The sequence below is a fragment of the Thermobia domestica genome, chromosome 11 (genome assembly GCF_964235325.1).
Source record: "Thermobia domestica chromosome 11, izTheDome1.hap1.1, whole genome shotgun sequence".
Classification (NCBI taxonomy): domain Eukaryota; kingdom Metazoa; phylum Arthropoda; class Insecta; order Zygentoma; family Lepismatidae; genus Thermobia; species Thermobia domestica.
Window position 1 is genome coordinate 258,992,438 of NC_137464.1, and position 15,353 is coordinate 259,007,790.

Sequence of the window (15,353 nt, forward strand, 5' to 3'; positions counted from 1 at the left end):
CACACACGACCGCCATTTTCCGCTCTACCACTAGAATTATTATCAAAAGGATCTCAAGTTGGCGAGATAGAAAACCAGTAGTGTTCTCTGCTGACAATGGACTAGGAAAATATTTTTCTTGATGGCATACCAACAAATGGAGCAGATTTCTGGTGCAGAGCAATAATGATTAAAAATTCTGCTGGTGATTTCGTTCTGAAAGAATTGTCTCAATTTCACTGACTATGTACAGCAATGCAACAGTTGAAAGAGTGTTTTCAGGAGTAACTGCAACAAAAACAAAACTTCGAAACAGAATGGGGCTATAGAGCTTCTTTTTTCGATTCTCCGAGTAAAAATGATGTTTGAAGACAGAAATATGCTGTTATAACTTCACACCATCAACAAAAGTGCTCAGGTTTAATTCATCAATCTATCACAAAGAACCAGCCGAAAACGGAAATGAGGAGACTACCGACATTGTTTTCTGCTAGACAATTTTAAACATACGGTGAGTAATAAATGATTTTATATTTGTTATATTATTAATTAATTTTACGATATATAAAATATTGACGGGTTAGACAAAAACCGAATGAATGTAGACTATAACTGAACAATCATCAGCATGTGATCTTTATGCGAGTGAACTGATTGCCTTTTCATTAAATTCATTTATGCCTATTGATCAGGAATTGTGCGATAGAAATAAGACTGTAATGTAATAAAAAAAAAACAGACAAAATATTACTTTCGCTGATAATTAGTAAAGTTTATGATTATCCTACCTATCCTATTCCAACCTAACTTAACTATAAAGCCAACTTACCTCACCTAGTCTAACCAGATCCAACTATACAAAATGTAATCTAAGCTAGTCTAAATAAAAGCAAAATGATAAATATAAATCTACGTAAAATAACCTGTATAATTAAAAAAAAAAAAAAGCTGAAGTCGCTACATCCCTAAGTTCAAAAATGATGAGAGCTCCTTCGTGGCTAAGCGGTGAGCTTACACGCCTTTGGCGTGGGAGACTCTGATTCGATTTCCGGCGGAAGCTCATGTGGTTCGGATTCCACGTTAATCAGTAGGTCCATGTCTCATAGCCTCGCTGCTAAATGGGACGTTAAACTCAAATTAAACTCAACTCAACTCAATGTATATATATATATATATATATATATATATATATATATATATATATATATATATATATATATATATATATATATATATATATATATATATATATATATATATATATATAAAACATTAGAGAAAACACATAGTTGCAATATAATTTATTTTTGTTTGGGTTACATGTAGTTCAAATCCGCTACTTTTTAACCTTTATATTTGGCTTCACTGTTTCAATACCGGGAATTTGGAAGAAGACTGTTTGTTAGTTGATTCGTTTGCTGAAGTTAAGCATCTCTTTTTAGCACTGCTGTGGCAAAATGTAAAGTGGACACACAGTTTAAAGTAGAATCCGATTCACAGTAATGACAGAGGCGGATCTAGCCCAAGGCATAGTCCCACAGTTTTTGGAGTGACAAAATAATTGAAGCTATTATTTACGGTATATATTTTTGAAAGTTTATAATAATCTCATGATATACCTATCATCAGCGTCGGCTGGATTAAACCAAAGTGGTTTAAACCATCACGTTTCACTCCCGTATATTATTCGTATTATATTCAGACCTAAATTCCCCATTCATTACTCAAAAAGATTATACTACCAAAGCAACTTTATATATATATATATATATATATATATATATATATATATATATATATATATATATATATATATATATATGTGTGTGTGTGTGTGTGTGTGTGTATGTGTGTGTTTTTGAATGTTTGTTTTGTGATTTTTTTATAGTTTGTTATTGTTGTTATGTAATTGCAATCAAAGAAAAATTCTAAATATTGTTTCGTTTCAATAATGTTTACTTGTTACCTTATGCCCAGCATAACGTAACATGGCCCGATGCTTTTGAGCACCTTGTATGTCGGTAGGAAAATTTTACAATTTATTTAGAATGTTAAGAGAAACTTTTATTTTATAGTAGGAAACCGTAGATCGAGAATTTTGTGTAATTTTAGTACAACAGAGCGTTTCGATAGATGTTATATGAAGATTACATGATTATTAATTATATTTTATATATTTTACGCATTTATTCATGAATATATTATTGTTTTAGACAAATAAGTGTATATTTCAGCTCTTTCGATGGTTTTCAGTTTATTTCTATTCATATTTCGGCATAGGGAATCTTCACAAGAAAGCTAAAAATTTTATTTCGTAAAATCTTCTTCAAAATTCCAAATTAATAAAGTCGGCCATAATTTCTTCTTGGTGCATCTCTTTGTTTCGAAGTAAAATTGTCTGATTGGATAATCCACAATCACAGCTGCGGCTGAGATTTCGGTTTTCTTTGATCTTCACACAGAAGCCTATCATCCAGTTATTACGTCATGATTATCTTCCAATTAGGGATCATCTTCTTGTAACTCTTTGTCTTACGGCGTCAGCCATTTCCGAGAGTCAGACGTGCAGTATTTAGCGTCTGCCGAAAAGTGGAATAATTTGTGATTACGCTAAGTTGTGTTAAATTTTTCGTTCCGGCGAATATTGAAAATTGTCATAGGAGATAAACGAACGATGTTTGGTGTTGTCGCCAATTTATTAATCCAGAAATAGTCCAATTGTGAAGTGATTTGGTGTAACATAATGGATACTAGCATGTCGATGTTTAGTGGTATGGAATGAGCTCCTTAGCAAATTTTGCGTTCTTGATGAGCCAGAGAGCCTAAGAGAAGCCAGAGGAGACGGTGAAGGAGAGAGAACGTTGAGTAGTGGGGCAGACATCGAGGAAGAAGAAGTCAAGCCACGCTAGATGGTTTTGTCTGGATAGGTGCAGTAGAAGTTAATATCCTAAAACTGTTTTTGAGACCACGTTTTCCGAGTTCCTAGGAATCTCGGGTGGAAAAGTCAACAGAAATTTTTTTTGTGTGTTATTAATGTATCCGTTCAGTCTATGTAAGAAGAGGATTCAAGTAAGTAAGGAATAGTGAAAGTGTAACTCAATCCAGGTACTTGGCGTCCAAAAATTCCTTGTTTCTGACAAACATGTGTGAATATATTTTCTGGTGTATGTGTAATATTCGTAATATGAAGCATTAAGTTCGTAAAGTTTCCCTCAACGCCGCACACATGTAGATTCAGGCAATGTGACATCGTGGTTTCATTCGATGGGGGGGAAAAGAAAGCTAGAATCTCAGCACAGAGCGATTGTCGTAACCTCGAGAAAATGTGTGTACCACACACATTTTCCCCCAGTAAAGAGAGATGTTGTAGATTCCCCAAAATCTAGAAAGTATTCATTTCGGTAATTCTGATCAAAATTTCAACTGTTAGTTATTTTGGCATGTTTTCTTTGGTTTTGAAATAGAATAATTACGAATGTTGAAGATGTAAACAAGTGTCAGATTCACGGCTACTGTCAAGTGCAAGGGTACATGCGTTTTGCGTACCGATAACGGAAAACTTTCGTTAATAGGTTAAACCTACGTACTATTTTAGAGATTCTGATACCCATCAAGTTTGAAATTGCAGTTTTCTTAATAATTACTAGTAAATGTTTTTTTTTTAATCTCAAAATACATTCAGAGCGACACTGATGCAAATTTTGACCACTGCGTCTTCGGTAGGAAAGTGGTAGCGGATACGAAACAAAATATAAATGCGAAATAAGTGTGGTGCTTTATAAAATATATGTGTGATTTTTTTATTAAATATATGCTTGTTTAGGTTAAGTTAGTATAGTTAGATTAGGGCTTTAGGTTTAAGTGTGATGTCAGTATGTACATGCATGTTTTGCCTGTGCTAGATTGTCATGTGGGTCCGAGCTGAAGAGAGGTCGCGAAGAGCGTAAATCCTCCACGCCGACCACAATCTCGACGCACAGAGGAGTGTAAGCACCAAAGAAAATGTAAACAGAAGCAAAAATAAGCTAACCACAACATGTAGGCAGTGAAGTTATTATTTTCAGTAGTGTTTCGTATTTTCTATTGTGTCCTTTTGTTTTGTTTTGCGTGTCGATACAATGTCAATGTTCTAGAAGACGAGAATATTAAATGAATACTAAGGAATGTGAATATTTCGAGAATACGAACAAAGTAAAGAATAGAATGTTTCGGCTATGAAAAGTGTAGAAATCGATTTTATTAATGTTATTTAGATGGGTATGTCAGTTCAATGCAAAATATTTTCCTGTTATCGAATATTTTGTCCGATAATACTTTCATGAATATTTTAAAGAATAAAAATTACTAGCCGTGAACGCATCTTTCTTTTCGAATATCAAAACTAATTAGCTTATAATGTTAAGAAGTCATAGAAATATGTAGTCGATGTTTTGGGATGCATGTGAAGCATGATCAGAATAGAGAGCAGTATGCACAATATGCTGCCTGGGGAAATGAAATAGCTGTGAAGTTCAGGGAAAAGACTTTCCTTAGTGTGACCGAGTTGAAAACAACCGAATCTGTAGAAATTTCTCATTTTATCAGTTTCGATCGAAATCTCAGTTCGGATTTTTTTTTTATTAGTTACAAAATTCTGTTTCGAGGTTATATTTTTAAAAAAAAAAAAAAATTCAGATAGGGCTTTTACAGACAACATTAGGATCTTCATTGCGCTCATTGCCAGCTCCACTCGGAGGTCGGTGTCCTGTGTCTGTAGTCGTGGTTCACAACCTATTTCCGGATGGGGTGTGGGTGACGAACTGCAGGCCTGGATATCGGACTGCGAGTCGAGATGGAAGAGAGTTTGGAAGTTTTATATTTCGGGCCAAATTTGAGTTCCGTTTTCCGTAGATGATTGGCTTGTTGAGTGTGTCAGTGACTGCTGATGACGAGCCCATACGGGCCCAGTAGGTTCGGTGTCACTAGTCAGTGAAACATTCAACATAGCATGTAATCTCAAGGAAAGGGAACGTCATACAAAACAGAAAACACAAATAGTTAAAATTCACATATTTTTATTTTATTTATTTTTTCTAAAGTAAAAATGGCGACCCCTGATCCAGGATTTCTGTTGTTTCAATCCTACGTGAGCGCTAAGGAAAACAAATGATCACAGCAGAGTATTTGTAATGGGGAGCATTACGACAATCGCTACATTGAATGAATCATGGTCACTTCTGAATCTGTATGTGCGTGATGTTGTGGGAAACGACCTTCATGAAAGTGGAAATGTCTGTGGGTAGCAGATCAAGTAACGAATCGCGTCATCCGAGTGAATACATATGCTGTTCTGATGAAATTGCAGGGTTTAGTGTTTATTGTGACAGTTGTTATAGATGGGTACATGCCCAGTGTTATGGTTTGTCGGAGGAACAAGTGCAGGAGTTAGACAAAAGCAGTGAGCCGTGGTTATGTAAGCCTTGCCTGGCGAAGCAGGTGACAGTGTTGCCACTGCCGAAATCTCCGGAAACTGAGAGTGATGAGGGCGAATGTGTAACGCGGGGTAACCCGAATGATTCTGATAAGGAGGAAGGAAGTCGAGGAAACGTAGCTTCCGGTACAAATGTGCAATTAACGGACTTTGCAGCCATGATGGAACGATTTAGCCAAACTTTAACTTTGACGTTAAACGAAAAATTTGAAAAGGTCGATAGTAAATTCCAGGATATCAATAGTAACTTTCAGGCTATGCGTAATCAGGTTGACAGTAAATTTCAGGATATGAATGAAAAATTTGATAATGTAAAATTCGAAATGTTGCAAATGATTAATGAAAAAGTAGCCCATGTGAACGAAGACGTAGAGGCTGTTAGGTCGGAAGTTCGTGATTTATATACCTCTGTTGGGAGCTATCAGAGTAAAATAGACGCGCGGGTAGATGCCGTTGAGGAAGGTCTCCGGTTATCGGTTGAAGCGCAGAATCGACGATGTGATGACTTGACTAAGGAGTTCTCACATCTCGAACTAAGTACCCAAAGGTCGTGTCAGGCACTTGAAGCCAGGATTCAGACGTTAGAGGGAAAACAAAACCAAAGAAAAGATAAACGGTGTAGTCGTAAACGAGCGCGAGACTTTGTTGTCGGTGATGAAATCGAGTCTGACGGGACCGAGTCGGACATCCAAGTGGATGTACCGGTCTCTTCAGTTGGGGAGACTCGTACTATTCCCACGGTGACTGTCTCTGTCTGTCAACCGACTAACATGCACGGCACAAATGTCTTTCCCTTTGAATTGTCTTCCCGTACGTTGAACTCAAACAAGTCACATACGTCCTGTGTTGAGACAATGGGTTGTCAGGCGTTGTCCAGTAGGGCGAATCCATTGTTAGTTTCGCCTCAGGTGTCAGGATTTTCCAATCTTAGTTGTCGGTTGAACCATGTGGTGTCCTCTAGTAGTGTAGCAGACATGACTCCTTCGTGTGCTGGAGTTCAGGAGGGAATATGTGGTCGCGCGGTGGTATCAATGCCAGACAACTTAATTTCTGGACAAAATTACCAACACTATTCCGTTTTCGGTCAAAATCACTTGGGTGCAAAGAGCCCTGTCGTTGGCCACAATTCTCCCGTGAACCCCAGTAGAAGCGAGGAAGGCTTTGGCAAGCGAACTCTAAATTTAAGACTTTCTGAATTAAATCACTTACCCACATTCTCTGGTGAATACGGTTTGGCTAGAACATTTCTAGAAAATTTGGAACAGACTTTTAAGGTAATTTCGGCATCAGAACACGAACGTCTAACCTTGGTACCTTGTTGCTTAACAGCTGGGGCCAAGACATGGTTTCAGACTGTATGTCAAGACATTAATAGTTATGCGGATTTTGTGCGTCTGTTCCGAGAACACTATTTCTCTGCGAGAATGGAAAGGTTGCAAAAGAAGTTCATTCAGGGGATGAAATATGATCGAGCGAAGTACAGCCGATTAACGGACTTTGCGTGGAAAATTGTAGCAGAATATTATGCTGTCGCGCAACACCCGGATGAAACCGAACTGATTGAGATAGTCTTGGATTGTTTACCGGCTGGTGATGCCAAGTTGTTGAGGGCTGTTGAGCCAAAGAACATTCAACACCTTATGGTGAAAATAGCTGAGATAGAGGGACATCCAGAGCCTAGTGAACCGGTCACGGACAAGAAGTTTAGACGCTTTCAGGTACGTCAGGCAAAAGTCGTCAAAAAGACAGAAAAGTCAGGGAAACAAGCCACCAAAGATACTTCGTCTCAGACGGAGGAAGATGAAAGCAAGAAGAAGGAAGGAAGTGCTAATTGCAAAGGAGATGACCGATTTTCCGGAAATCGGGGTCGAAGAAGGAATTTTCAGTCTCGAAGATCATGGCCCAATCGAGGAAGACCGAATTGGGTAAGAGATAGTAATGGAAATCGGAATGCTCCGTATGGGTACAACCAACGCTACTATCCAGCAGCGATGAGTTACGGGTATCCGCGGGGTACATCTCAGACATGCGCGCCGAACGCGATGAACTCGGCAGGAGCGCAGGCCTATCCGGGATATGCGCCGAATTTACTTCCTGGAGGGGGAGTGGCGGCTCCCGCGTCCACTTCTTCCCCAGGAGTGAACATGGCGATGTCCACTGGATGGCCTCCGCAATATACGACATTCGTACCTACGATGGCTCAGCCACCACAAACGAACGGGAATAGTTTGGGAAATGCATACCGCAGCCCTCATTAGGGGAGAGTGTGGACTGCGATGTGGATTCCTCAACTCCCCAGAAAGAACAAGATCGGTTAGCGAGTAGTCAAAATTCCAATTTGGTAACAACCTCGTTCGATTTTAATTCTAACCTTCCAAATTCAAAATTAATTGTTTCGGAAAGATCCGTATTGTAGAAAACTACATGCCGTTTGGAAGGGTTGTCAAAACAATACTAGGGTACGTGTGGAGAATAATTTGATTTACGTCAGAAATGCTCAAAATTCTGTTTGGTTGCTGGTCATTCCTTCCAGCTCAGTGAAAAATATTGTTTCGGCAATTCACAACAAAGGCCATTTTGGAGTGAAACGATGTTTGTCGTTCGCTAAGGCCATGTTCCATTGGAGAGGTATGCGTGAGACTTTTACAAAGTATATTCAAGAATGCCTTCTTTGTGCACGAACCAAGTACTCCTACAGGGTGATTAGAAAGGAGCCCTGTCATGTTGAGGCGTCTTCTTCCTTTGAGAAGCAATGCCTCGACCTGGTCGGGCCTCTTCCTAAAAGCCAGGGATATAAATATATCTTGTCCATCTTGGACGTCTACAGTCGTTTTGTGTGTTTCTTCCCTCTTCGGACGGCACACACAAGAGAGATTGTGGCGGTCCTGGAAAAGAGATATTATTATCAACTACCATACCCGAAGTATTTGGTGAGTGACCAAGGTCCGCAGTTCTTATCGGGCGTCTGGAAAGAGTTTTGTCAAAAACACCGGATAAAACATATACTTACCACGCCATACCATCCGGCTTCTCATGGCATTATCGAACGCAGACATCGTGACCTTCATCGCATTCTCCGCCTGTATTGCAGTGACAACCAGTCCAAATGGAGTAATTTTCTAAAAGCAGCCCAAGATTTGTGCAATCACTCTTGGTGTGATGCTCTCGGATGTACTCCAGCGGAGCGTTTCTTAACGTATTCGGCATCCAAGAGCTTCAAGGAAAACTTCGTTTGGCCCAAAGAGACGGTGCAAGTGAATGAAGACAAGAAATTTGTAGTTTCTGTTCCGGCAGCAGAACCGAAGAAGGAGAGAAAGCTGCGGAAACAGCAAGACATCGTCACAGAAGGTTCTTTGGTGATGGTGAAAACTCATCATATATCGTCAATACCCAAAAAGGTGTTTGCTAAATTTATGTACACATACGTCGGACCTTACCAAGTGGTATCTGTATCTCGAAATTCGGCGAAATTGCAGACTCTGCAGGGAGAAAACATAGGAGTTCAGAGTTTTGACAATCTGAAACTGTTTCGCTGCTCAGAAGAGAAAAGAAAAGAATTATTAGAAGGATAAAAAAAAAACTTAGTTTATAGGTTAAGGTTAGGTTGAGATTGATTAGAATATATAGTTGTAATTAGGAAAAAAAAAACAACTTAAGAAGAACTCATAAGTTGAGATTTTTTTTTTCTCCGAAGCTCCCGGAGGATGTTACCTTATGCCCAGCATAACGTAACATGGCCCGATGCTTTTGAGCACCTTGTATGTCGGTAGGAAAATTTTACAATTTATTTAGAATGTTAAGAGAAACTTTTATTTTATAGTAGGAAACCGTAGATCGAGAATTTTGTGTAATTTTAGTACAACAGAGCGTTTCGATAGATGTTATATGAAGATTACATGATTATTAATTATATTTTATATATTTTACGCATTTATTCATGAATATATTATTGTTTTAGACAAATAAGTGTATATTTCAGCTTTTTCGATGGTTTTCAGTTTATTTCTATTCATATTTCGGCATAGGGAATCTTCACAAGAAAGCTAAAAATTTTATTTCGTAAAATCTTCTTCAAAATTCCAAATTAATAAAGTCGGCCATAATTTCTTCTTGGTGCATCTCTTTGTTTCGAAGTAAAATTGTCTGATTGGATAATCCACAATCACAGCTGCGGCTGAGATTTCGGTTTTCTTTGATCTTCACACAGAAGCCTATCATCCAGTTATTACGTCATGATTATCTTCCAATTAGGGATCATCTTCTTGTAACTCTTTGTCTTACGGCGTCAGCCATTTCCGAGAGTCAGACGTGCAGTATTTAGCGTCTGCCGAAAAGTGGAATAATTTGTGATTACGCTAAGTTGTGTTAAATTTTTCGTTCCGGCGAATATTGAAAATTGTCATAGGAGATAAACGAACGATGTTTGGTGTTGTCGCCAATTTATTAATCCAGAAATAGTCCAATTGTGAAGTGATTTGGTGTAACATAATGGATACTAGCATGTCGATGTTTAGTGGTATGGAATGAGCTCCTTAGCAAATTTTGCGTTCTTGATGAGCCAGAGAGCCTAAGAGAAGCCAGAGGAGACGGTGAAGGAGAGAGAACGTTGAGTAGTGGGGCAGACATCGAGGAAGAAGAAGTCAAGCCACGCTAGATGGTTTTGTCTGGATAGGTGCAGTAGAAGTTAATATCCTAAAACTGTTTTTGAGACCACGTTTTCCGAGTTCCTAGGAATCTCGGGTGGAAAAGTCAACAGAAATTTTTTTTGTGTGTTATTAATGTATCCGTTCAGTCTATGTAAGAAGAGGATTCAAGTAAGTAAGGAATAGTGAAAGTGTAACTCAATCCAGGTACTTGGCGTCCAAAAATTCCTTGTTTCTGACAAACATGTGTGAATATATTTTCTGGTGTATGTGTAATATTCGTAATATGAAGCATTAAGTTCGTAAAGTTTCCCTCAACGCCGCACACATGTAGATTCAGGCAATGTGACATCGTGGTTTCATTCGATGGGGGGGAAAAGAAAGCTAGAATCTCAGCACAGAGCGATTGTCGTAACCTCGAGAAAATGTGTGTACCACACACATTTTCCCCCAGTAAAGAGAGATGTTGTAGATTCCCCAAAATCTAGAAAGTATTCATTTCGGTAATTCTGATCAAAATTTCAACTGTTAGTTATTTTGGCATGTTTTCTTTGGTTTTGAAATAGAATAATTACGAATGTTGAAGATGTAAACAAGTGTCAGATTCACGGCTACTGTCAAGTGCAAGGGTACATGCGTTTTGCGTACCGATAACGGAAAACTTTCGTTAATAGGTTAAACCTACGTACTATTTTAGAGATTCTGATACCCATCAAGTTTGAAATTGCAGTTTTCTTAATAATTACTAGTAAATGTTTTTTTTTTAATCTCAAAATACATTCAGAGCGACACTGATGCAAATTTTGACCACTGCGTCTTCGGTAGGAAAGTGGTAGCGGATACGAAACAAAATATAAATGCGAAATAAGTGTGGTGCTTTATAAAATATATGTGTGATTTTTTTATTAAATATATGCTTGTTTAGGTTAAGTTAGTATAGTTAGATTAGGGCTTTAGGTTTAAGTGTGATGTCAGTATGTACATGCATGTTTTGCCTGTGCTAGATTGTCATGTGGGTCCGAGCTGAAGAGAGGTCGCGAAGAGCGTAAATCCTCCACGCCGACCACAATCTCGACGCACAGAGGAGTGTAAGCACCAAAGAAAATGTAAACAGAAGCAAAAATAAGCTAACCACAACATGTAGGCAGTGAAGTTATTATTTTCAGTAGTGTTTCGTATTTTCTATTGTGTCCTTTTGTTTTGTTTTGCGTGTCGATACAATGTCAATGTTCTAGAAGACGAGAATATTAAATGAATACTAAGGAATGTGAATATTTCGAGAATACGAACAAAGTAAAGAATAGAATGTTTCGGCTATGAAAAGTGTAGAAATCGATTTTATTAATGTTATTTAGATGGGTATGTCAGTTCAATGCAAAATATTTTCCTGTTATCGAATATTTTGTCCGATAATACTTTCATGAATATTTTAAAGAATAAAAATTACTAGCCGTGAACGCATCTTTCTTTTCGAATATCAAAACTAATTAGCTTATAATGTTAAGAAGTCATAGAAATATGTAGTCGATGTTTTGGGATGCATGTGAAGCATGATCAGAATAGAGAGCAGTATGCACAATATGCTGCCTGGGGAAATGAAATAGCTGTGAAGTTCAGGGAAAAGACTTTCCTTAGTGTGACCGAGTTGAAAACAACCGAATCTGTAGAAATTTCTCATTTTATCAGTTTCGATCGAAATCTCAGTTCGGATTTTTTTTTTATTAGTTACAAAATTCTGTTTCGAGGTTATATTTTTTTAAAAAAAAAAAAAAATTCAGATAGGGCTTTTACAGACAACATTAGGATCTTCATTGCGCTCATTGCCAGCTCCACTCGGAGGTCGGTGTCCTGTGTCTGTAGTCGTGGTTCACAACCTATTTCCGGATGGGGTGTGGGTGACGAACTGCAGGCCTGGATATCGGACTGCGAGTCGAGATGGAAGAGAGTTTGGAAGTTTTATATTTCGGGCCAAATTTGAGTTCCGTTTTCCGTAGATGATTGGCTTGTTGAGTGTGTCAGTGACTGCTGATGACGAGCCCATACGGGCCCAGTAGGTTCGGTGTCACTAGTCAGTGAAACATTCAACATAGCATGTAATCTCAAGGAAAGGGAACGTCATACAAAACAGAAAACACAAATAGTTAAAATTCACATATTTTTATTTTATTTATTTTTTCTAAAGTAAAATACTATTGATAAAATACATCGAAATGCTGTACTTTTATTTTGTGCGTGTGTGGGGAGGGGGTCATACAAACCCCACGAGATGCATTTAGTGAAATGAGAAGTATCTTTGGTGTCTATTTATGTATAAATGTGTCTGAGGCAAAGTGGACTCAAATAATTCATATCTTTATTCACTTTTCTTACTGATATGCAGATTATGTCGTATTTTTTAAACTTGGAATAATAGAAGTCGTTGTTAACTAACTTGGACTAAATTAGTTCTTCTGTACTCTGTAGTACTTTGAAATTGTCCATATGCAATTCTGTATAATGGTTTCACTTCTGCAACTGTTTATCTTTTTTGTTCTTCTGAAATGACTCTTGACAATTATATTAACAAGTAGGCCTACGTTAAGATCAGTACAACGTATTTTTATCAGGATTCCTTCGTGAGTGAGTCGGCGGACGTATCGCATTTGTGGCTAATTAGTCCTGGTTCCGAGTTCAAATGGATAACAGCTTCTCTTGGATGTAAGTCCAGAAGCGGTTTGGATTCCGCTTTAAGCTCTTGTGACCCCTTTCAGCATAACCCGGTTGTTGCATAATAACATCAAGGCAAAACAAACTTATTTCTGTCCAAATATGATAGGAATACAAAGAACAAATTATTTAAACAAACAAACAAACAAAAAACTGGTTTAAACCAAAAAACCGTTTTTTGGTTTTTCAATAAAAAAAACATGGTTTTTGCCAACCCTGTCTATCATAGTCTGGGTTCTGGTCCCACCCCCTAATTTATACATTCTAGGTTCGCCTCTGATGCACTCAAATTTCAAAGCTCTCTTACTGGGAATCGAACCGTGCACCGAAATCATACATACTTGTCACTAGATCAGCGGGGAGGATGAGGCTAGTGTGCTATAGAATATCTGGGTTCGACGTTTCATGCGAATAGATATGTTTTGTATTCAACGTCATTCTGTAGAAACACTTCCCTCATACTGTATATCGGGTGTTCTAAAAATGGCGCCCACGGACCACGGAGCATTATTGTACAAGTCAAAATAAAGCAAAAAATATACATATTTGTATTGCTTTCGAATCATCGTCTGGAGAGACAAATTGCGCTATTTGGCAACGTCGCAAATAAAGAACCATAGATTAAATGTACCGAGTTATCAAATAATTATATCGATTCTTTCCAGATGGCAACTAAAGTTGATATTGATTGATCCTAGCATCATTTATTAGTGTAGCAATCGATTCAACTGCTTTGTTGAATTCGTAGAGTAACGCTAATGGCTCCAAGTTAATCTGCGACGCTGCCACATTGTGAAATTTTGATTCCCCATAGCGGCTGAAGGAGACCCCGGAGGGCATTCTATTATATGACATTTTCGCTTTATTTTGACCTGTATAAGAGTATTCTGTAGTTCGTGGGCACCATTTTTAGATCACCCTATATAGATTTGAAATTGAAAATGATATGAACTTCAAACAAACAACTTATTTTGTTTTGGTTTCTCACCATATGTGAACCGCTTACAGTTGAAAACAATCCAAATTGTGGTTCTCTTTAAGTACAAAATTAATTCGTCACATTTGATTTCGAAAGACGCGAGTCTAAATTCATAAAAAGAATAACACATCACAAAAAAAAGTCATTTTCCACAAATGAGATAACCAAGTTTCATGAGGAGAGTTAAATTTCTTTTTGTCATGGGAGAAGAAATTGTACTTACCTGTAGATTGTTTTAGCTGACTCCTTGTTGAACTGGGGAAATTGATTGTCGTATGATTTCACTACAGCGTCACACGTCCTGATATGAAAACAATCATGTCACTCCGATCACGAACTGGCAACTGTCGAAGCCAGGTGAACAAGAACTAAACGAGTTGCGTTTCTTATCGTATCGAAAGAAGAAGAAGACGACAGCGATTACAACACCTGATTAAAAATTTTTCTGATCTTTATGTTGCAACTTTTACGGCTTAAAATTAACGGGAAAAGTAATTAATCCATTAATGTTTCTCCTGATTAAGCAGTGTGAAAATTAATGTTCAATTAACTGTGTCTATGGCTTCTTCTGCTTTGCGAAGTGATCGTAACCGTCCACACTATTATAAGCATGACGAGATATTGCTAGTCTAGCAGGGATAAAAAATGTATTTGATTTGGAGTATGGAATTGTAAATGGGAGAGGCATACTATAGTACGCTACGTGAAGTAGTGTTGAATTCAAGCTTCTTTATCAGAAACAGTCAGTGAAATAATACTTTAAGGCGTTTTGGCGGTTAAAAAGGGAGTTACCGTGGCCAGGGTGTGAAACCGTTTGAAAATGATGGGGGGAACAAGCTCTGCAATCCACACCAATGGCTCATTGTTCTTCACACATGAATTGGGGTCTCCAAAAAGTTGAAATATTCATTATTATTATTATTATTATTATTATTATTATTATTATTATTATTATTATTATTATTATTATTATTATTATTATTATTATTATTATTATTATTATTAGTAATAATAATAATAATAATAATAATAATAATAATAATAATAATAATAATAATAATAATAAATGTTCAAACTAGTCGTCATTGTTATTTAAAATGCTTTAATAATGTTTTTTATTCATTTAAACTAAATTGGTACACTTATCTACTGCATTTAATATACACTTCGGTGCGCATAGTCCAGGGTTAGACTCCCGTGGGAGCACAATCCCCTTGTATTTACTATCATATTGAGGACTGCATTCACGAAAATACTGAGATCTAGACGTCAGAAATAATAGCACCTGAGAACCGACGTGCTAACCAAGCATTAGACCTACAAAGTTGAAGCACTCCTCCTGGCCAGCCATAGATCTTCATGAGCTGTAGAGTCCGAGTATAGTTGTTTTATTATTATTTATGAAATTACCGTTTCTTCGCTAAGTACCGTTTTTAGTGTTACAGTTTGGTCTCTCAGATATCTGGTCACCTATGTAAGTCTAAATAGTACTATGTATCTATATTGTATTATTAGCAAGAATATACTATTATTATAAATAACAGATATGATTTCAATACAAATACTTGAAAGCATA